The sequence below is a fragment of the Gadus macrocephalus genome, chromosome 22, assembly GCF_031168955.1.
Source record: "Gadus macrocephalus chromosome 22, ASM3116895v1".
Classification (NCBI taxonomy): domain Eukaryota; kingdom Metazoa; phylum Chordata; class Actinopteri; order Gadiformes; family Gadidae; genus Gadus; species Gadus macrocephalus.
The window spans coordinates 668,925-690,387 of NC_082403.1; the positions used below are offsets into that span (position 1 = coordinate 668,925).

At 52.6% G+C, this 21,463-nt stretch overlaps 1 protein-coding gene across 1 annotated transcript in view; it reads left to right on the top strand.

Moving 5' to 3' along the window:
• The first annotated feature begins 20,442 nt into the window (after positions 1–20,442).
• The window catches only part of LOC132451622 (guanine nucleotide-binding protein G(I)/G(S)/G(T) subunit beta-3-like), a 7,850-nt gene continuing 6,829 nt past the window's right edge, over positions 20,443–21,463 (top strand). The window contains 1 exon segment of the mRNA XM_060044215.1: positions 20,443–20,720. The gene's annotated coding sequence lies outside the window, so the exon portion shown is untranslated.

Consider the following 21,463-nt stretch of genomic DNA (forward strand, 5'->3'; position numbering starts at 1 on the left):
ACGTCTGGAACCTCCATCGCTAAGAGCTACCAAAAGCCGTTCAGCAAAGTCACAACTTTTCTCGGTTTTGGGACCTCAGTGGTGGAACGAGCTCCCTGCCGCTCTCAGGACCGCAGAGTCGCTCACTATCTTCCGAAAAAGACTCAAGACTCACCTGTTCAGAGTCCACCTCGACTCTGCATAGCCACCCTCCCGCTTCTGGCCACCATTGTACACTGTATTGTGTTGTGTTGTATTGTATTGTATCATAGTACTTGTCTTAACTGTGTAGCAACTGCAGTAGCTGCTGGCTGTAACACGGGGAATTGGTTAGCCTAGCGATTGTTGTACTTGCACTTGGTTCTATGAACATTCTTCTGTACCGACAGCGATATATTGATGCACTTCTTATGACAAATGTACTTATTGTAAGTCGCTTTGGATAAAAGCGTCTGCTAAATGCCCTAAATGTAAATGTAAATGTACAAACACACAAGCAAACACGTACACAGACATTAACACAGACATATAGACATTAACACAAACACACAGACACTAATCCACACACTTTCACACACACACACACACACACACACACACACACACACACACACACACACACACACACGGGGGAAATTAAGTAGGTAATATTAGTTTTAATCAAGGTCGTTTTGAAATCAGTTGTATTCATAACCGGTTATTCCATAGATTTATATCCCTCTACATTTATAAATATATCTATTTTAATGATCACATTTGTAGTCATATTGTTATCGGTAACATGGTCGTTTCTGTCGTGTTTGTGTATCAGACGCTTGTGATTATTTCTGTACAAACTCAATCTCTGTCACTATATGGTGTTGATGTGAATGATTTCCTGGGCCTTGGAAACAAACAGGGTCATGGGTCAGGATAGATGGTGTACCACATGTGTTGAGGCCTTGACTCTTCAACCTAACATGTGCATAAACTAATTATATCTTCTCTAATAACTTTTGTATAAGATGTGAATCTTCTCAAATAAAACGTAAAATGGTTCTGCTATAACCATGTACGACCACCAGAGGGCGTTTTTTCTCCTTTCTTCATCTCGACTAAATTGGGAAGTTTGTTAGGGTGAACACATGAGTCCGTTTCCAGGTCGGCCACACATTGTTGAAGGGTAAGAAGAACCACCTCAGAACCACCTGGCGTTCACAGGGGAACCGACTTCTACTAGATCCAAACCATGGGGTCTTCGGTCTGAGTGAAGTTCTCCAATGGAGTACTTTACGCTCAGAAAGCATAACCACCCAGGGCCTCATCCCACCACCCTCAGCATCTCGGTGGTGTAAGGTAAGGTAACTTTATTTGTACCCGAGGGTAGATTTGGTTGCAGGTAGAAAGAAAGAATTGGCTGCTCACACACACACGCAGACAACATTAACATCATCGACAGACAGAGACATAAAAGTGACAACAGTGCTCCAGACATAGGAACATGGATAAAAAGCATACAAAAGGGTATTACTATCAAAAGATAAATAAATACTAAATGCAAGCCATCATGGCAGATACAAAAAACAAGGTCAGAATAAATAAATAAATAAAAAGATGAAGAAGGCCATACAATCCATAGGTTAGTTAGTCTCATCTCATCTCATTTTCGACCGCTTATCCGGGGTCGGGTCGCGGGGGGAGCAGCTCAAGCAGGGGGCCCCAGACTTCCCTTTCCCGGGCCACATTGACCAGCTCTGACGGGGGGATCCCGAGGCGTTCCCAGGCCAGTGTTGAGATATAATCTCTCCACCTAGTCCTGGGTCTTCCCCGAGGTCTCCTCCCCACTGGACGTGCCTGAAACACCTCCCAAGGAAGGCGCCCAGTGGGCATCCTTACCAGATGCCCGAACCACCTCAGCTGACTCCTTTCTAAGTAAAGGAGCAGCGGCTCTAATCCGAGTTCCTCACGGATGGCTGAGCTTCTCACCCTATCCCTAAGGGAGACGCCAGCCACCCTTCTGAGAAAACTCATCTCGGCCGCTTGTACCCGCGATCTCGTCCTTTCGGTCATCACCCAGCCCTCATGACCATAGGTGAGGATAGGAACGAAGATCGACCGATAGATCGAGAGCTTTGCCTTGCGGCTCAGCTCTCTTTTCGTTACAACGGTGCGGTAAAGCGAACGCAATACCGCCCCCGCTGCTCCGATTCTCCGGCCAATCTCACGCTCCATAGTACCCTCACTCGCGAACAAGACCCCGAGGTACTTGAACTCCTTCACTTGGGCTAAGGACTCATTTCCTACCCGGAGTAAGCAATCCACCGGTTTCCTGCTAAGAGTCATGGCCTCAGATTTAGCGGTGCTGATCCTCATCCCAGCCGATTCACACTCGGCCGCCAGCCGATCCAGTGAGTGCTGAAGGTCACAGGCCGATGATCCAATGAGGACCACATCATCTGCAAAAAGCAGTGACGAGATCCTCAGACCACCGAACTGCAACCCCTCCCCACCACGACTACGCCTCGATATCCTGTCCATGTATATCACAAACAGGATTGGTGACAAGGCGCAGCCCTGGCGGAGACCAGCACCCACTGAGAACGAAACTGACTGGCTGCCGAGAACACGAACACAGCTCTCGCTTTGGGAGTACAAAGATTGGATGGCCCTGAGGATAGACCCCCTTACCCCATACTCCCGCAGCACCTCCCACAGTTTCTCCCGGGGGACCCGGTCATACGCCTTCTCCAGATCCACAAAACACATGTAGACCGGATGGGCATACTCCCAGGCCCCCTCCAGGATCCTTGCGAGAGTGAAGAGCTGGTCCGTAGTTCCACGTCCGGGGCGAAAACCGCATTGTTCCTCTTCAATCTGAGGTTCGACGATCGGCCGAACCCTCCTTTCCAGCACCTTGGAGTAGACTTTACCAGGGAGGCTGAGAAGTGTGATACCCCGGTAATTGGCACACACTCTCTGGTCCCCCTTTTTGAACAGGTGAACCACCACCCCGGTTTGCCACTCCTTTGGCACTGTACCCGACTCCCACGCGATGTTGAATAGGCGTGTCAACCATGACAGCCCCTCAACACCCAGAGCCTTTAGCATTTCTGGCTGGATCTCATCAATCCCTGGGGCTTTGCCACTGCGGAGATGTTTGACTACCTCAGTGACCTCCACCAGGGAAATTGACGACGAAACACCATCAACCTCGAGCTCTGCCTCCAACATAGAGGGTGTGTTATTCGGATTCAGGAGTTCCTCAAAGTGTTCCTTCCAACGTCCGACGACCTCCTCAGTTGAGGTCAACAGAGTCCCATCCTTACTGTACACAGCTTGGATGGTTCCCCGTTTCCCCCTCCTGAGGTGCCGGATAGTCTTCCAGAAACACTTTGGTGCCGACCGAAAGTCCTTCTCCATGACCTCTCCGAACTTCTCCCACACCCGCTGCTTAGCCTCCGACACGGCAGCCGCTGCAGCCCTTCGAGCCTGTCGGTACCCTGCAACCGAGTCAGGAGTCCTCCAGGATATCATATCCCGGAAGGCCTCCTTCTTCAGTCGGACGGCTTCCCTGACCACCGTAGTCCACCACGGTGTCCGAGGGTTACCGCCCCTTGAGGAGCCTAAGACCCTGAGGCCACAGCTAGCCACCGCAGCTTCAGCAATGGAGGCTTTGAACACCGCCCACTCCGGCTCAATGCCCCCAACCTCCACAGGAATGCCAGAAAAGCTCCGCCGGAGGTGTGAGTTGAAGATACCTAGGACGGGGGCCTCCTCCAGACGTTCCCAGTTCACCCGCACTACTCGTTTGGGCTTACCAGGTCTATCCGGAAATTTCCCCCATTCCCTGATCCAACTCACAACCAGATGGTGGTCGGTTGACAGTTCCGCCCCTCTCTTTACCCGAGTGTCCAAAACATGCGGCCTCAGATCAGATGCCACGATCACGAAATCGATCATCGATCTTCGGCCTAGGGTACTCTGGTACCAGGTACACTTATGAGCACCCTTATGTTTGAACATGGTGTTTGTTATGGATAATCCATGACTAGCACAGAAGTCCAATAACAAACGACCGCTCGGGTTTAGATCAGGGAGGCCGTTCCTCCCCACCACGCCTCTCCAGGTGTCTCCATCGTTGCCCACGTGGGCGTTGAAGTCCCCTACTGGAGCCCCATACAGGACTCCATTCAGGGTCTCCAAGAAGGCTGAGTACTCTGAGCTGCTGTTTGGTGCATACGCACAAACAACAGTCAGAGTTTTCCCCCCTACAACCCTTAGGCGCAGGGAGGCGACCCTCTCGTCTACCGGGGTAAACTCCAACACCGCGGCGCTCAGCCGGGGATTTATGAGTATCCCCACACCCGCCCGGCGCCTCACGCCCTTGGCAACTCCGGAGAAGAATAGAGTCCAACCCTTATCCAGGAGTACGGTACCAGAGCTGAGACTGTGCGTGGAGGTAAGCCCCACCAGACCTAACTGATAGCGCTCCACCTCCCTCACAAGCTCCGGTTCCTTTCCCCACAGCGAGGTGACGTTCCACGTCCCCAGAGCCAGCTTCTGCCGCCCGGGTCTGGTCCGTCGAGACCCCTGACCTTCGCTGCCACCCATGTGGCTGCGCACCCGACCCCAACGGGTCTTCCCACAGGTGGTGGGCCCATGGGATGAAGAGAGGGGGGGTGCCACGTAGTTTGTTCGGGCTGTGCCCGACCGGGCTCCGTGGCAAACCCGGCCACCAGGCGCTCGCCATCGATAGTCGCCACTAACTAACCTCGCCAGGTTAGTTAGTGTGTAGCTTAATTACTTACTTACAATTTAACGTTTTGACAGCTGAGGGAACAAAACTCCCTCTGTATCTCTTTGTTTTGCAGGCAGGCATTTTGTTCCTACGGCCTGATGGGAGAAGTTGAAATTCACCATATAGTGGGTGGGATCCATCTTCTAAGATAGACCCAGCTAGTCTCTGTAGCTGCCTTGTATGCAGGGATTCTGGGTTCAGCTGTGGCTCTCCAATCAGCCTACTAGCCCACCTCACGATTTGGTTCAGGGAATTCTTATTTTTTAGGGATAGGTTACTAAACCAAGACACCAGGCTAAAGGATATGACAGATTCAATGAAGCAGCGGTAGAACATGGTTAGCATTTTACTGTCAATGTGAAACGATGAGTTTCCTCAGACAATATAAACGCTGATTCCCCTTTTTGTACACAGCTTCACAGTTTGTCTCAAAGTTTACCCTGTTCCCTAGAGGAGTCTCCTAGTGTAGCGGTTGCATACTCTCTCGTTGCGTTGTGTGATTGAGACCACGATGGAACCATTGGCAGCCAGCCGTTTATTCTGGTTACATTTTCAACAGGGGAAAATCATGGGTGAGAATCCTTAAAATAGCAGCCTCTCCCAGCCGGGGTGCACGTTGACTGAGGAGAGGAGGCAGCAATGCAAAATACTACCCCCACATTCCGCTAGAGGGAGCTCTAGCACTCCCACCACCACAGCCAGCGCAAGGATCTCGCTGGCAATGGCAAATGGGAAGCACCAACCCCGCTACATTCCCCTCTACTGATTTCCACTTGCCCATCCAAAGAACAACCATACAAGTGCTGTGAGAACCCCTGAAACAAACCAAATCAGGCACAGTAAACAACATACAAATACACAGTGAATAACAAAACAAAAATTCAGTACTGTTCATACTACAGGTATCAAGCATTCCAGTCAGTGACCATCCCTGAAGAATTAGAATGAGGAAGGCTGCAAAGCCTCCCAACACCCATAGGAAAACATGCCCGTTTACATGTTAGGCTACCTGATACCACATAATTTACACAGTACAGTCGACGACCACCTGAACCCACAACATTCTATGTCACACAGGTCCCTGCACCATTCAGAGCTTTACCCCTTCTGAGGAAGAAAGGAAAAACAACCAAAAACAAAAAAATAGAAAAAATAAATAAAAAACGGCACTTTAATATACACAAATAAACAAATAAAATAAAATAAATAAAATCAGAAAAATCTAAATCCATAAACCTTAGAACCCAGCCAAAACTCTCTGGTGCATATTTTGGATGAGCCTGACCACAGGTCTAATAATCCTCCCACATCTAGATCTCACACCTAGCATTATATCACTGCCAGCAGTATCGGTCTGAGGATGCTGTACCCTATCTACAGTCAGTGAACCTTCAACAGAAGACCGCAAAACAGGTGCTGACACAGGGTCAAGTCGCAAGTCAGTCTGGTCCGAGGGACAGTCAACGTCAGCCGTCAAGTCAGGTGGAACTGTCCAATCGTCTGCATCCCCAGGTAAGTCACAGGAGGTAGTCTGGGCCGGAGGGTCAACATTCTCCTCCAGGTCAAGAGGTGCGTCACAAGAGACAGTCCGAACAGGTCTGTCAGCCAACAAGGCATCCAGCGGATCTCCATTAGAGTCTGGGAGTCGTGAGATCCAAGAAACAGTCCTGTCCTCTGAATCACAATCAGGCAGGACGGCAGAACCCTCACCACCATCCGGAAAGGAATCATCTGTAGCAAAGTCACTCACACAGGAACCGTCATTTTCGGACCCAGGTGGGACAGGCAAGAAATTGACAGGCATTATCAAATTTCTATGGACCACCTTCTCTCGATCCGTTGTACAGTTCTTGATCCTGAAGGTGTGTGTGTTTTCGTGTTTCTCCACAACAGTGTGCAGGTGACTGTCCCAGCGATCAGCCAACTTTCTCTTCCCACGCTCTCCTTTGTTGGCTAAAAGAACCCTGTCCCCAACTTCCACAGCCGCGCCCCTGAACTTCCTGTTGTATAAGGCAGCTTGTCTCTGCTGCTGTTTAGTAGAGGAGGTCTGAGTGATTTTTATGGCCTCTGCCAGATCATGCCTGAGACCCTGCACATAGGCGTCATAATCCACCAGCTGATCATCCTGAAGGACAGACCCAAACAACAGGTCGACTGGCAGCCTGGGCGTCCGCCCAAACATCAGCTGAAATGGAGCAAACCCTGTGGTCTCGTGCACTGTAGCATTATAGGCGAAGGTGAGAGATTTCAGATGCTGCGGCCACCTGTGCTTGGCCTTGGGCGGCAAGGCTCTTATCATTCCACCAAGGGTGCGATTGAATCTCTCAACAGCTCCATTGCCCATGGGGTGGTACAGGGTGGTGCCCGATTTCTGGACACCAGCAGCAATGAGCATCTCGGCTATTAGACTGCTTTCGAAGTTGGCCCCCTGGTCCGAATGTATGCGCTCAGGAAAGCCGTATACACAGAAGAAGTTGTTCCAAAGTTGATTTGCAACAGCTTTTGCTGACTGGTTTGGACAGAGGTATGCCTGAGCCAGTTTGGTAAAATGGTCGGTAACCACAAGCACATCAAGTGACTTGTTAGAAGAATCTTCAGCCGACCAAAAGTCAATACAAACCAACTCGAGAGGCCTAGATGTCACTATGCTCTGGAGTGGCGCCCTGCCCTCCGGCTCTGGAGACTTGCTAAATACACAGCGGCGACAACACCGCACGTATTCCTTCACGTCTCTCTCCATGCCTTGCCAGTAGAATCTCTGTCTAGAGAGGTAGAGCGTCCGTCTTTGGCCTTGATGACCAGCTTCATCATGCACACCTCTGAGGACCTCCTCCCTCAGTACCAAGGGCACAACATACTGGTACGTCTTCCGCTGTGTGACAACCTCCTTCGAAACACGATAGAGGACGCCTTGTTTGATGGAAAGTTTCTCCCAATGCCTGAGGAGCCTCAAAGTGTCAGCTGGCTCATGCCCACGCTCACGCCTTGACGGACGTCTCTGCCTCTCCACAAAGTGAAGCACCCGACTCAAGCAAGGGTCTGCACGTTGTGAAGCCATCAACGTCTCTTTAGGCAAGGGACGGATGTCGGAATGCTCACGTGGTTGGATGGATTGCACAAGCTGAGGAAGGAGAAAGGCTTGGGGAGGCACATGCTCCTGGCCCAATGACCGCTCCAAGACAGCAGAGACGGCCTGATTGGAAACGGAAGGGCCCAAGGACACTGCCACAGCACTGCTGAGAGATGGCATGACTCACGGATTGCAGGATTGACGGAACGCATCCTGCACACTGTCAAGGTTCAAGGCGTTCGCCTCCTCCATGAGCGCATCATACGGGACCCTGGTGAGACGATGAAGCATACTGGGCTGCACAAAAGGCTCCCGGCTGAGGGCGTCCGCCACAACATTCTTAGGACCGGGGATGTATCTTATTTCAAAGTCGAACGGGGCGAGCTTAGCCACCCATCTCTGTTCACAAGCATCGAGTCTGGACTTACTCAGAATGTAGGTCAACGGATTATTGTCCGTCCATGCCGTAAACTTGTGGCCTCTCAGCCAGTGGCTGAATTTGTCACAGACAGCCCATTTGAGCGCCAGAAACTCCAACCTATGTGCTGGGTAGCGAGACTGGGCATAGTTGAGAGATTTGCTGGCGAATGCAATCGGACGTGCTACATTATCCCCCTCAGTCAGTTGAGATAACACCGCACCCAGACCATTGGAGGAGGCGTCCACTGAGAGCAAAAAGGGCTTGCTGAAGTCTGGGTGAGCCAGAGCAGCATTATCTAGCAACGCTAGTTTTAGCTTCTTGAAAGCCTCTCCGCATTCCACTGTCCAGTCAGTAGAGGTAAGTTTCCTTGTTACAGGCGTCTTCCTTTTCCCCTTACTATAACGTGGCCTCTTGACTCCAGAGGTAAGTGCAAAGAGGGGCTTGCTGATCTTCGAGTAGCCCTCAAAGAATTGCTGGTAGAACCCAACCATACCAAGGAATGATCTTATCTTGGTGGGAGATGGGACAATGCCGGACTCATCCATCAAGTCTTTCTCGCTGAGATTTACAATGGCCTTGACCTTCTCAGGGTCTGTGGCAATGCCATGTTTGTCAATGATGTGCCCCAAAAACCTCACAGATGGCCGCAGGAGGTGGCACTTTTTGGGGGCTAACTTTAGATTGTGCACCTTCAATCTCTCAAAAACCATTTCTAGTCTTTGCAAAGCTAGCTGTTCGTTAGGAGCAAAAACCAAAATGTCATCCAAATAGCAGAGGAGGCTTAAGAAGTTTTGGTCACCAAAGATAGCCATCATCATCCTCATGAATGTTGCCGGGCTGTTACACAGACCCTGCGGGAGTCTGTTGTACTCATAAAGCCCAAATGGGGAGGTGAACGCAGTAAACTTCTTATCCTCCTCGTGTACTTCCACATTGTAGTATCCCGAGGTCAAGTCCATGGTCGAGAAAAATGTATTCCCCCCCCAGAGCTGCCAAAGCGTCGGCCTGGTGAGGCAGAGGATGGGCATCCTTTACGGTACGCGCATTCAGCCAGCGAAAATCCGTGCAGAGACGCAAGTCTCCATTCTTTTTCCAAACTAGGGCAAGCGGCGATGCATACTCACTCGCAGATTTCCTTTCCTTATTTCCTTTCCTCTCGCTCCTCCATCTCATTCAAAGCCGTTCGGAACTTGTCATAGTGAGATGGAGCCAGCCGACGATACGGCAGCCTGAAGGGTTTGCTGTCACTCAGGCGGATGCGGTGGACAAACCCTTTGGCTGTACCGCAGTCCATGCTGTGGCGAGAGAAGATGGACTCATACTTTGTCAGCAGATCAACCAGCTTTGCTTTCCAGAATGGAGACAAATCAGCTGAGTCAATGTCAATGTCCTGCAGACCCAAGTCGTTAAGGGCTGACCTACAAGGCCTGGGCATAGAGCGCTCAGAGTCAACTGTCAAGCTCTTCTCGCTACCCGTGTCAGTCAGGTCAGTAGTCTTGGCTACATTACATTCAACACTGTCAGTCTCGTCAGTCCTGTACAAATAGTCATTGTCAAAGTCCTCAAGTGCCACACAGGGGGACGCGTCAGCAATCTTGCAGTTCCGTCTTAGAGTCACAGGTTTATTGGAGGGGTTGATAATTCTCACTGGGACCCAACCATCGCCCCATAGTGGCGTCACCAGTCGCCCTACCATGACGGTCCGTGGCACTGTTCGTGACTGACTTGGTTCCACTACCAGTGTGCTTCCAGCAGAGAGGCACACATGACCAGGCAAGCGCCCCCACACTAAGTGTTCTCGCATAGGCTCTAAAGTCACGGCATGCTTCAGCTTGACTGTGCCCACTTTTTCTGGGATTTCACTGCCTCTCCATTTCTCCACAGTGGCAAACAGCTGCAGAAGACCGTCCTCCTTACCAGACGCCTGAGGTGAAAGAGATGCTGTCTCCCCGAAACTCCCAGGGTGTTTAGCCATTCGAATGAGGTGTTTTATAACGTTGCTGCCCAGAATCAGGTCATCACTCTGACCATCCACAACGAGTGTGGGCACGGAGATCTGGCAGTCATGGACTTTCATCTGCAGCTCGCAAACACCTACAGGACATGTCCTCAACCCTCCACAGCCATTCAGCACAACTGATGTCGGGGCAACAGAGTGAGGGGAAATAACACCTGCGTCCTGCAGCTTTGGAAGTAAGCGTGAGCTCATAGAACAGGCCATTGAACCACTGTCCAACATGGCACGCACCTCCACAGCATCATGAATCATCACACTAGTGTAGAAAAGATCGTCTTTCGCAGTCAGTCGCTGCGTGTTCTGAAAAATTAAAGTTGAATCACTGTCCGTCGTTGCACAAGCATGTGAAAAAACGGACTGAATATCATCGTCATATGGGGATGCGCCAGCTGACCCTTCACTAGACCCCTCCTCGTGCGGGTCAGCTAGTTTCCCTGCTGCGTGGGTGAACCAGGAGCAGGTGGGGCTGAGCAAGTGGCAGCTTGATGCCCAGCAGCATGGCAGCGGAAGCATAGACGTTCGTTCCGACAGTGGGAAGCAGTGTCATGGTCGTCGCAGCCACAAATAGCGCATGGCCCCCGAGCCCGGGTGCGACCGACAGGTCTCTGTCTAGGCTGCCCGTAACGCTGAGGAGACTCCCGTTGTAACAAACGCTCCAGCAGAGTGACAATATGCCCAAGAACGTGACTCTCACCTGACGCCGGCCCGCCGGTCATGGCAGGTTGGGCAGCAGGAGTCACTGCAGTCTGCACGTGACTATGCACAGCATCAACAGCCTGAGAATATTGCAGGTGGTCTGTTGGACGTGCAGCTGAATGGCGCTGCTGAAGACGTTTTTTGTGATGGTGCTCATCAAGCCGTACCTGCACATCCATGGCAGTCCACTCCTCCAGTGGCCTACAGCTGAAGACCAGAGACAGTTCTCGATCGGGACAGTGAGTGATGAACATGACAGTCACTTCCCTAGAGGAGTCATCAATAGTTTTGCCTTGCCTTTTCAGCCCATCCGTAGCTGTGTCGAGTGCCTTGTTAAGCCGGATCCAATAGTCAACAGCACTTTCATTCTCTAAGGGCTTTGTGTCATAGAAGTCAGCAAGAGGCATGAAAGAAGTCACAGACTCACTAAAGTGTTGCTTGAGTATGTCGAAAATGGGCTGAGGACCTAACCGTAAGACCAAACTAGGCTTGCTACGCACCCCCACTCTCACAACATCACGTGCTCTACCCTGTAGCCTGCCCATTACTTCTTCCGCCTGATCACATAACTGAACATCCCTCTTAGTCAGATACACTTTAACACAGTCTTCCCACTCAGAAACCGAAAGTTTGTCAGTCTTGTCCCCCCTGAAGGGATGCGGTTCACCACTATGCTGGCTAACAGTCAGGCTCATCTTAGAGAGATCAGCAATGGTCGAAGGGGCCAAAGTAACATCACCAGTTGGGGCGGACCTAAGACAAGAGGCAATGTTCTCCCCAATACTAGTCCCTATCTGCCTAACTAAGTCAGTTAATACATGCACAGGGACATGGTCCACATCCCTACCCCCAGAAAATGCAGATGGACCAGCTAACTGATCAGCACTAGAAGAAACGTCACCACCCTCAGCACCATTCACTTTGGCCTGTTGAGGAGTGGATGTCAGGGGCCTCCCCCGAAAACCTCCTTTCTGGAGTGATGGGCTAAACATAAATGTCTGACCCCTGCCCAAAGCAGATAAGTTCAGCTCATCCATCTCCAATGAGTCACAATTTCCCAAAACCCAAAAATGTACGGTTATGCAGTGACAATAGTAAAGAAATAAAAACTAACTAATTACACGTCACTGTTCAAATGTCACGTTCAACTCAAAAGCAAAAAAAAACTATTTGCATTATGTGCACGAGAAGGAGAAAGAAAAATGAAATAAAACACAAAAAAAATAAAACACATATATCTTTACAAGATTGTCGGCTGCAACCATATCCCTTGGTTCGAACTATTCCTCTTTGTTTTTACTACTGAACCTGTCTACTAGAAGCAGCACGGGCGACTCACTGCACGGCCACGTCGACGGTGCTCACGTGCCACGTGTTGAATGGCGATCCTCAATGACGCAGCAGACAGGCAGAGAAGAACGGGTCACGGCACCATTTGTAGCGGTTGCGTACTCTCTCGTTGCGTTGTGTGATTGAGACCACGATGGAACCATTGGCAGCCAGCCGTTTATTCTGGTTACATTTTCAACAGGGGAAAATCATGGGTGAGAATCCTTAAAATAGCAGCCTCTCCCAGCCGGGGTGCACGTTGACTGAGGAGAGGAGGCAGCAATGCAAAATACTACCCCCACATTCCGCTAGAGGGAGCTCTAGCACTCCCACCACCACAGCCAGCGCAAGGATCTCGCTGGCAATGGCAAATGGGAAGCACCAACCCCGCTACACTAGCACCCAGCACCCTGTTCCCTAGAGGAGTCTCCTAGCACCCAGCACCCTGTTCCCTAGAGGAGTCTCCTAGCACCCAGCACCCTGTTCCCTAGAGGAGTCTCCTAGCACCCAGCACCCTGTTCCCTAGAGGAGTCTCCTAGCACCCAGCACCCTGTTCCCTAGAGGAGTCTCCTAGCACCCAGCACCCTGTTCCCTAGAGGAGTCTCCTAGCACCCAGCACCCTGTTCCCTAGAGGAGTCTCCTAGCACCCAGCACCCTGTTCCCTAGAGGAGTCTCCTAGCACACAGCACCCTGTTCCCTAGAGGAGTCTCCTAGCACCCAGCACCCTGTTCCCTAGAGGAGTCTCCTAGCACCCAGCACCCTGTTCCCTAGAGGAGTCTCCTAGCACACAGCACCCTGTTCCCTAGAGGAGTCTCCTAGCACACAGCACCCTGTTCCCTAGAGGAGTCTCCTAGCACACAGCACCCTGTTCCCTAGAGGAGTCTCCTAGCACCCAGCACCCTGTTCCCTAGAGGAGTCTCCTAGCACCCAGCACCCTGTTCCCTAGAGGAGTCTCCTAGCACACAGCACCCTGTTCCCTAGAGGAGTCTCCTAGCACCCAGCACCCTGTTCCCTAGAGGAGTCTCCTAGCACCCAGCACCCTGTTCCCTAGAGGAGTCTCCTAGCACACAGCACCCTGTTCCCTAGAGGAGTCTCCTAGCACACAGCACCCTGTTCCCTAGAGGAGTCTCCTAGCACACAGCACCCTGTTCCCTAGAGGAGTCTCCTAGCACCCAGCACCCTGTTCCCTAGAGGAGTCTCCTAGCACCCAGCACCCTGTTCCCTAGAGGAGTCTCCTAGCACCCTGTTCCCTAGAGGAGTCTCCTAGCACACAGCACCCTGTTCCCTAGAGGAGTCTCCTAGCACCCTGTTCCCTAGAGGATTCTCCTAGCACCCTGTTCCCTAGAGGAGTATCCTAGCACCCAGCACCCTGTTCCCTAGAGGAGTCTCCTAGCACCCTGTTCCCTAGAGGAGTCTCCTAGCACCCTGTTCCCTAGAGGTGTCTCCTAGGACCCTAGCACCCTGTTTCCTCGATCCACCTTCCTACAGGGAGCTGAAGAAGACCTCCTCTGACCCTGACCTCTGACGTATGACCTCTAACCCTGACCCCTGACCTCTGACCCCTGGAGCTGTGAAGGGAACGGGAGCAGGAGAGGAGGAGGAGGAGGCATGAAGAGGTCTGGAGTGATGAAGGTGAGTTAGGTCTGGAGTGATGAAGGTGAGTTAGGTCTGGAGTGATGATGATGAAGAACTTTGTTAGGTGAGAAGTGATGATGATGAAGGCTGTTGAGGAAGGTTTGTGAGGTGTGGAGTGATGAAGGTGAAGGAGGTGTGGAGTGATGAAGGTGAGGAGGTATGGAGTGATGAAGGTGAGGAGGTGTGGAGTGATGAAGGTGAGGAGGTGTGGAGTGATGAAGGTGAGGAGGTGTGGAGTGATGAAGGTGAGGAGGTTTGCAGTGATGAAGGTGAGGAGGTTTGCAGTGATGAAGGTGAAGGAGGTGTGGAGTGATGAAGGTGAGGAGGTGTGGAGTGATGAAGGTGAGGAGGTGTGGAGTGATGAAGGTGAGGAGGTGTGGAGTGATGAAGGTGAGGAGGTGTGGAGTGATGAAGGTGAGGAGGTTTGCAGTGATGAAGGTGAGGAGGTGTGGAGTGATGAAGGTGAGGAGGTGTGGAGTGATGAAGGTGAGGAGGTTTGCAGTGATGAAGGTGAGGAGGTTTGCAGTGATGAAGGTGAGGAGGTGTGGAGTGATGAAGGTGAAGGAGGTGTGGAGTGATGAAGGTGAGGAGGTGTGGAGTGATGAAGGTGAGGAGGTGTGGAGTGATGAAGGTGAGGGGGTGTGGAGTGATGAAGGTGAGGAGGTTTGCAGTGATGAAGGTGAGGAGGTTTGCAGTGATGAAGGTGAGGAGGTGTGGAGTGATGAAGGTGAAGGAGGTGTGGAGTGATGAAGGTGAAGGAGGTGTGGAGTGATGAAGGTGAGGAGGTGTGGAGTGATGAAGGTGAGGAGGTGTGGAGTGATGAAGGTGAGGAGGTGTGGAGTGATGAAGGTGAAGGAGGTGTGGAGTGATGAAGGTGAGGAGGTTTGCAGTGATGAAGGTGAAGGAGGTGTGGAGTGATGAAGGTGAGGAGGTTTGGAGTGATGAAGGTGAGGAGGTGTGGAGTGATGAAGGTGAGGAGGTTTGCAGTGATGAAGGTGAGGAGGTGTGGAGTGATGAAGGTGAGGAGGTGTGGAGTGATGAAGGTGAAGGAGGTGTGGAGTGATGAAGGTGAGGAGGTATGGCCGCCCTCAGTGTGTGTCAGCAGCCCTGATCCTGGGAGTTGGTGTGCAGGACATCTTAAGGGACTTACAGCCTCCCCCTCCTCCCTCCCTCCCTCCCTCCCCCCCTCCCCCATGGCCTCCCTGCAGATCAGCCCTCGGGGGGTGGGGGGGAGGGGGGGGTCCAACCTCCCTGCTCTCATCGTCCACCGTCAACCCACCCTAACCCTGAACCCCTTCCAGAGAGTTCAGTTCACCCCTGGAGAAGATTTATCCATAATACATATACACATTATATTCTGGATATAGTACATGCTAAATATATACATATACATACACTACCCTACAGAAGTTTGGGGTCTCCCAGACAAGTTCATGTTTTCTATGACTACTCACCCTTTCACTTGACAGTTTCCCGCTGTGCTGACATTATGCACGAGGGTTTCCTAATCATCAATCAGCCTTTAACAGGATGAGCTATACCACGCAGCTTTACAGCACAGCGCTGAAGGAGCCCGTCGATGAGCCTCCGTGCACCCATGTAGATATTCCTTTAAAGATCAGCCGTTTCCAGCTAGAATAGTCATTTGACATATTAATCTAATGTTAATATGATTAATTTAATGTTATTTTCATTAAAAAAAAACAGTGCTTTTCTTTCCAAAATGAAGGACATTTCTAAGTATATGTATGTTCAGATCTCTCTGCTCCGCCACTGGTTCACCACGGGGATGTGTGCTGTCACCTTACTTTTCATCCTGTACACCAACATGTGTCAAAGTTAATATGAAAACAGGACCATAATTAAGTATGCAGATGACACATCTTCAATTAAACATATCAAAATCAGAAGATATGATCATTGATTTTAGAAAACATGCGTCTCCTGCCGATGTCACAACAATAAAAACACAACCAGTGCAATATGTGGATTAGTATAAATACCTAATATATAAATACCTAATTGATTTTAAACTGAATTTTTAAGAAAATTGTATTGCTGTGTGTAAAAAGGGACACCAGCATCTTCACTGTCTGAGGAAAGTGTTCTCCTCCCATGTGGATGAAACCATAATGACCTTGTTTTATCTAATCTATTGCATCCTTTTCTTTGGTTTCATGGTTGGGAAGTCTTTCTGTCAAGAACAGGAGCTCACTCAATCAGGTGGTGAAGTGGTCCAGTAAGCTAATAGGAGGTTCTCAGCTGAACCCGTCCTCCCTGAACACCAGACGGGTACAGCGGATAACCGACTCCATTTTAAATGACCCTTTGCATCCTTTGCATAACTCGTTTCAGCTTCTCCCTTCTGGAACAAGGTTTTCAGTTCCAAGCTCTAAAACCACGCGTTTCCTTCCACCTGCAATCACACTGATGAGCAAGCTGTAGAAACTGCTACATTTGCACAACATTTCATTCGTATGATTATTTATGCATTTGTTGATTTTTAGATCATTTTATCGGGTTTTTACCGTACCTGAATCTTGTTGGTCAGTTTTAAGTGGCCAAATCTGGGTTAGCACTGGAGCTCTTTAATTGTTTTATGCAACTGTCCCACTTGTGTTTGTGTGTGTGTGATGTCTTCAGCTGTGCAACGGAAGCTCACTTTTAAACTGCGAAACAAGTTTACCTACGGGCGCTAATAAAGTAACCCGGACCTGAACCCCGGCTCCACACCGAGGTTCCTCTCGCCCTCCTCGCTCTGTGCTGCGGTTAAACCCTGGAATCAGACCCGCGGCAGCTGATGCCTGAACCCTTGAGCTTACGGGACAGACGTGTACCGACCAGCTGACCTCGCCGACCCTCATCCAATAAAACACAAGCCCCGCGCCCATGACCTCACAACGGGCCCATGATGCAGGCATCTGATTGGTTGTCTAGGTGCCCGGCCATTCAGAACGGCCTTCAGCACGCTGCGAGGGAGGCAGTTAAACCTTCTGCTTTAATTCAGGAGCTCAGCCTATTAGCCGTCTCTCCCCCTGCTGTGGCTAAGCCTGGGGAAGGCGGTTGGAGCTCTGCCCGCCGGGCCATGATCTCAACCGAGTGCAAGTCCTCGATCCTCCGAGACCGGCAAGGACTGGAGTCAGACGAGACATAAAGGGCAAACACCAGTTGATGACAAAAAAGGCCATCAAGAAGGTGGAAAGAATAAATGTTTGACTGGTGTGAGCTGTCCATGTTTGACATGGACGGTAAGAGATCAATCTGAGGTGAACGGAGCCGACAGGATGTGATCCCTGGTGAGACCGGAGCCAGCAGGGGGCGCTGCTGCTGAACCCGCCGGAGCTCCTCTAGCCTGCCTGCCTCCGTGCCCTTAGGCAGGATGTGACCTGGGCCCAGGTCCATTCCTCAGGGCGGGGAGGTCCACGATCCCCATTGGTGCTCTGGGTCAGCTGACTCAGGGCCTTGTGGGGGACGGTGGTGCTGGAACAAACTCAGGGGTTTTCTCTTGGATCAGCACCTCCCGACCCCTGGTACCCATAGGACCCCAGACCTGGTACCCATAGCACCCCAGACCTGGTACCCACAGCACCCCAGACCTGGTACCCACAGCACCCCAGACCTGGTACCCATAGCCCCCATAGCACCCCAGACCTGGTACCCATAGGACCCCAGACCTGGTACCCATAGCACACCAGACCTGGTACCCATAGGACCCCAGACCTGGTACCCATAGGACCCCAGACCTGGTACCCACAGCACCCCAGACCTGGTACCCATAGCACCCCAGACCTGGTACCCATAGCACCCCAGACCTGGTACCCATAGGACCCCAGACCTGGTACCCATAGGACCCCAGACCTGGTACCCACAGCACCCCAGACCTGGTACCCATAGCACCATTACCCAGACCTGGTACCCATAGCACCCCAGACCTGGTACCCATAGGACCCCAGACCTGGTACCCATAGCACCCCAGACCTGGTACCCATAGGACCCCAGACCTGGTACCCATAGCACCCCAGACCTGGTACCCATAGGACCCCAGACCTGGTACCCATAGGACGCCAGACCTGGTACCCATAGGACGCCAGACCTGGTACCCATAGGACCCCAGACCTGGTACCCATAGCACCCCAGACCTGGTACCCACAGCACCCCAGATCTGGTACCCACAGCACCCCAGACCTGGTACCCATAGGACCCCAGACCTGGTACCCATAGCACCCCAGACCTGGTACCCATAGCACCCCAGACCTGGTACCCATAGCACCCCAGACCTGGTACCCATAGGACCCCAGACCTGGTACCCATAGCACCCCAGACCTGGTACCCATAGGACCCCAGACCTGGTACCCATAGGACGCCAGACCTGGTACCCATAGGACGCCAGACCTGGTACCCATAGGACCCCAGACCTGGTACCCATAGCACCCCAGACCTGGTACCCACAGCACCCCAGATCTGGTACCCACAGCACCCCAGACCTGGTACCCATAGGACCCCAGACCTGGTACCCATAGCACCCCAGACCTGGTACCCATAGCACCCCAGACCTGGTACCCATAGCACCCCAGATCTGGTACCCATAGGACCCCAGACCCGGTACCCATAGCACCCCAGACCTGGTACCCATAGCACCCCAGACCTGGTACCCATAGCACCCCAGACCCGGTACCCATAGCACCCCAGACCTGGTACCCATAGCACCCCAGACCTGGTACCCATAGCACCCCAGACCCGGTACCCACAGGACCCCAGACCTGGTACCCATAGCACCCCAGACCTGGTACCCATAGGACCCCAGACCTGGTACCCATAGCACCCCAGACCTGGTACCCATAGGACCCCAGACCTGGTACCCATAGCACCCCAGACCTGGTACCCATAGCACCCCAGACCTGGTACCCATAGCACCATTACCCAGACCTGGTACCCATAGCACCATTACCCAGACCTGGTACCCATAGGACCCCAGACCTGGTACCCATAGGACCCCAGACCTGGTAGGTACCCATAGGACCCCAGACCTGGTACCCATAGGACCCCAGACCTGGTACCCATAGGACCCCAGACCCGGTACCCACAGGACCCCAGACCTGGTACCCATAGCACCCCAGACCTGGTACCCATAGCACCCCAGACCTGGTACCCACAGCACCCCAGACCTGGTACCCATAGCACCCCAGACCTGGTACCCATAGCACCCCAGACCTGGTACCCATAGCACCCCAGACCCGGTACCCACAGGACCCCAGACCTGGTACCCATAGGACCCCAGACCTGGTACCCATAGCACCCCAGACCTGGTACCCATAGGACCCCAGACCTGGTACCCATAGCACCCCAGACCTGGTACCCATAGCACCCCAGACCTGGTACCCATAGCACCCCAGACCTGGTACCCATAGTACCCCAGACCTGGTACCCACAGGACCCCAGACCTGGTACCCATAGCACCCCAGACCTGGTACCCATAGTACCCCAGACCTGGTACCCACAGGACCCCAGACCTGGTACCCATAGGACCCCAGACCTGGTACCCATAGCACCCCAGACCCGGTACCCATAGGACCCCAGACCCGGTACCCATAGGACCCCAGACCCGGTACTCATAGGACCCCAGACCCGGTACCCATAGGACCATGATCCAGACCCGGGTGTGGCTGCAGTGCGCGGGGGGGGGGGGGGGGGGGGGTGCTGAGGACTCTCTGGCCCCGGACCAAGGGGCCTTCCCATTGGCCAGCAGGTAATCCAGCTCCTGGGACCGCCCTCCGTGAGGCAGAGGACCAACGGCTCTGCAGGTTCCTCGGCCAATGAGCAGCGAGCTGAGTGTGACCCACCTCCCCCCCGGGTCTGAGCGGTGACGCACGGCCTGACCTGCACTAAGCCCCTAACGAGATCCCAGAGTCCCCCGGATATCCCATTAGCCGGCTGATTAGGCTGGATCAAACCATTAGCTGTGGAAACCCAAACTCCTCTCCCCCTGCAGCCCCACCGGACCACAGAGCCCCCCTGACGCCCCGGGCCCACACTGGGAGCCCATCCGACCCCGGGACCCGCCCAGAGGGGGTTCAACACACCGGGGGGGGGCCACCACCGACCTCGTAGACGCAGGTCTGCTGGTGCAGGATGGTGGGGATGAGTTATACTAATGTGATGATAATAATAATGGCCCATGGCCCTGCTCTTCCTGCCTTGTATGGCTGGCCATCCTGAGCGAAGCCCGAGGGTTCCCAGTGCCAGTGGAACGCGTTGCTATGCTAGCTGCCAACAGATGACATGTTTGTGGCGTCTCTCATCTTCTCACATTTCAAGCTCTCTTTCTTTTCATTCCATCCTTCTCTTCCTGTCTCCTCGGTCCTTCCTTCACCTGCTCCTCTTTGACCCCCTGACCTGATTTTCTCACTCCAATCGGTTTACCTTCTCTTACTATGCTCTCTCTCTCTCTCCACCCGCTCTCTCCCTTCCTCTCCCTCTATTTCCATCTTTGAGCTTTATCTCTTCATCCCTTATCTCCTTCATCCCCTCCAATCCTGCCCTGCTCTCTGCGTGGAGGAAGGGCAAGAGAGAGGGAGAAAGAGAGAGTTTTTCACCAGTAATCTTCTCGCAGTCTGCTGGAGCTCAGGGGTGGTGGCAGAGAGAGAGAGAGAGAGAGAGAGAGAGAGAGAGACATTACACCCAGCGCTACTGGAATCTAAACTACCTTTCCTGACAGGGGCGGTACCAGAGCCCACAGGGTCCCAGAGAGAAGAGAGAGGAGCAGAAGGAAGAGGAGACTACAGGGTACCGCCTGCATGTGAGTATGCTTCCTCCTGCAGATACCAGACCTTCTGGTGGAGCTTCTGTTCACATCCCAGGGGTGGCCCACCCCTGGGTGCAACTCTGGTGGTCTGCACTATGGGGGTCTGGACCGTGAGGGGCCGCCCTGTCGGGGGCTGGACTGTGGGGGGTCTGGACTAGGGGGGTCTAGACTCTGGTGGTCTGAACGGGTCTGGTCTGTGGAAACAAGCTTGGTGGAGCAAAAGTACAGAGAGGAATGTATGTCCAGGGGCCGGTGACCAGAGGTCCTGCTCCCAGGGGGATCGATGGAGCACTCCTCATGTGGACCTTGGTCTCCCAGAAGTCCCAGACGGTGGAGGTCTGCTGCTGACATCCAGGGCTCAGATGTTTCATCAGCGGTTCAGCTTGACTGTTGATTCCCTCTGTTGTCGATGGGCTGGATGCGAGATGGAGCAGGTCGATGGAGTAATGAGAGGTTTGAGAGCGGAGTCGTGTCTCCTCTGAGCATCTCTTAACACTAACCTGGGATGTTGGCACCGCCCGCCGCCTACGTTCTAAGGCTCGGCCCTTTGTGTGTGTGTCTCTGACCCTAACCCTACGTTCTAAGGCTTGGCCCTTTGTGTGTGTGTCTCGAACCCTTTCCAAGGGGATCTTTGGTTGGTGGGGAATCTGTGAAAGAGGATTTGTTTCAGGTCTCAGGTGTAGACACCGTAAGCTGGCCTCCGTCAGATTGTTCTGTCAGGCTCTGTGCACCGTATC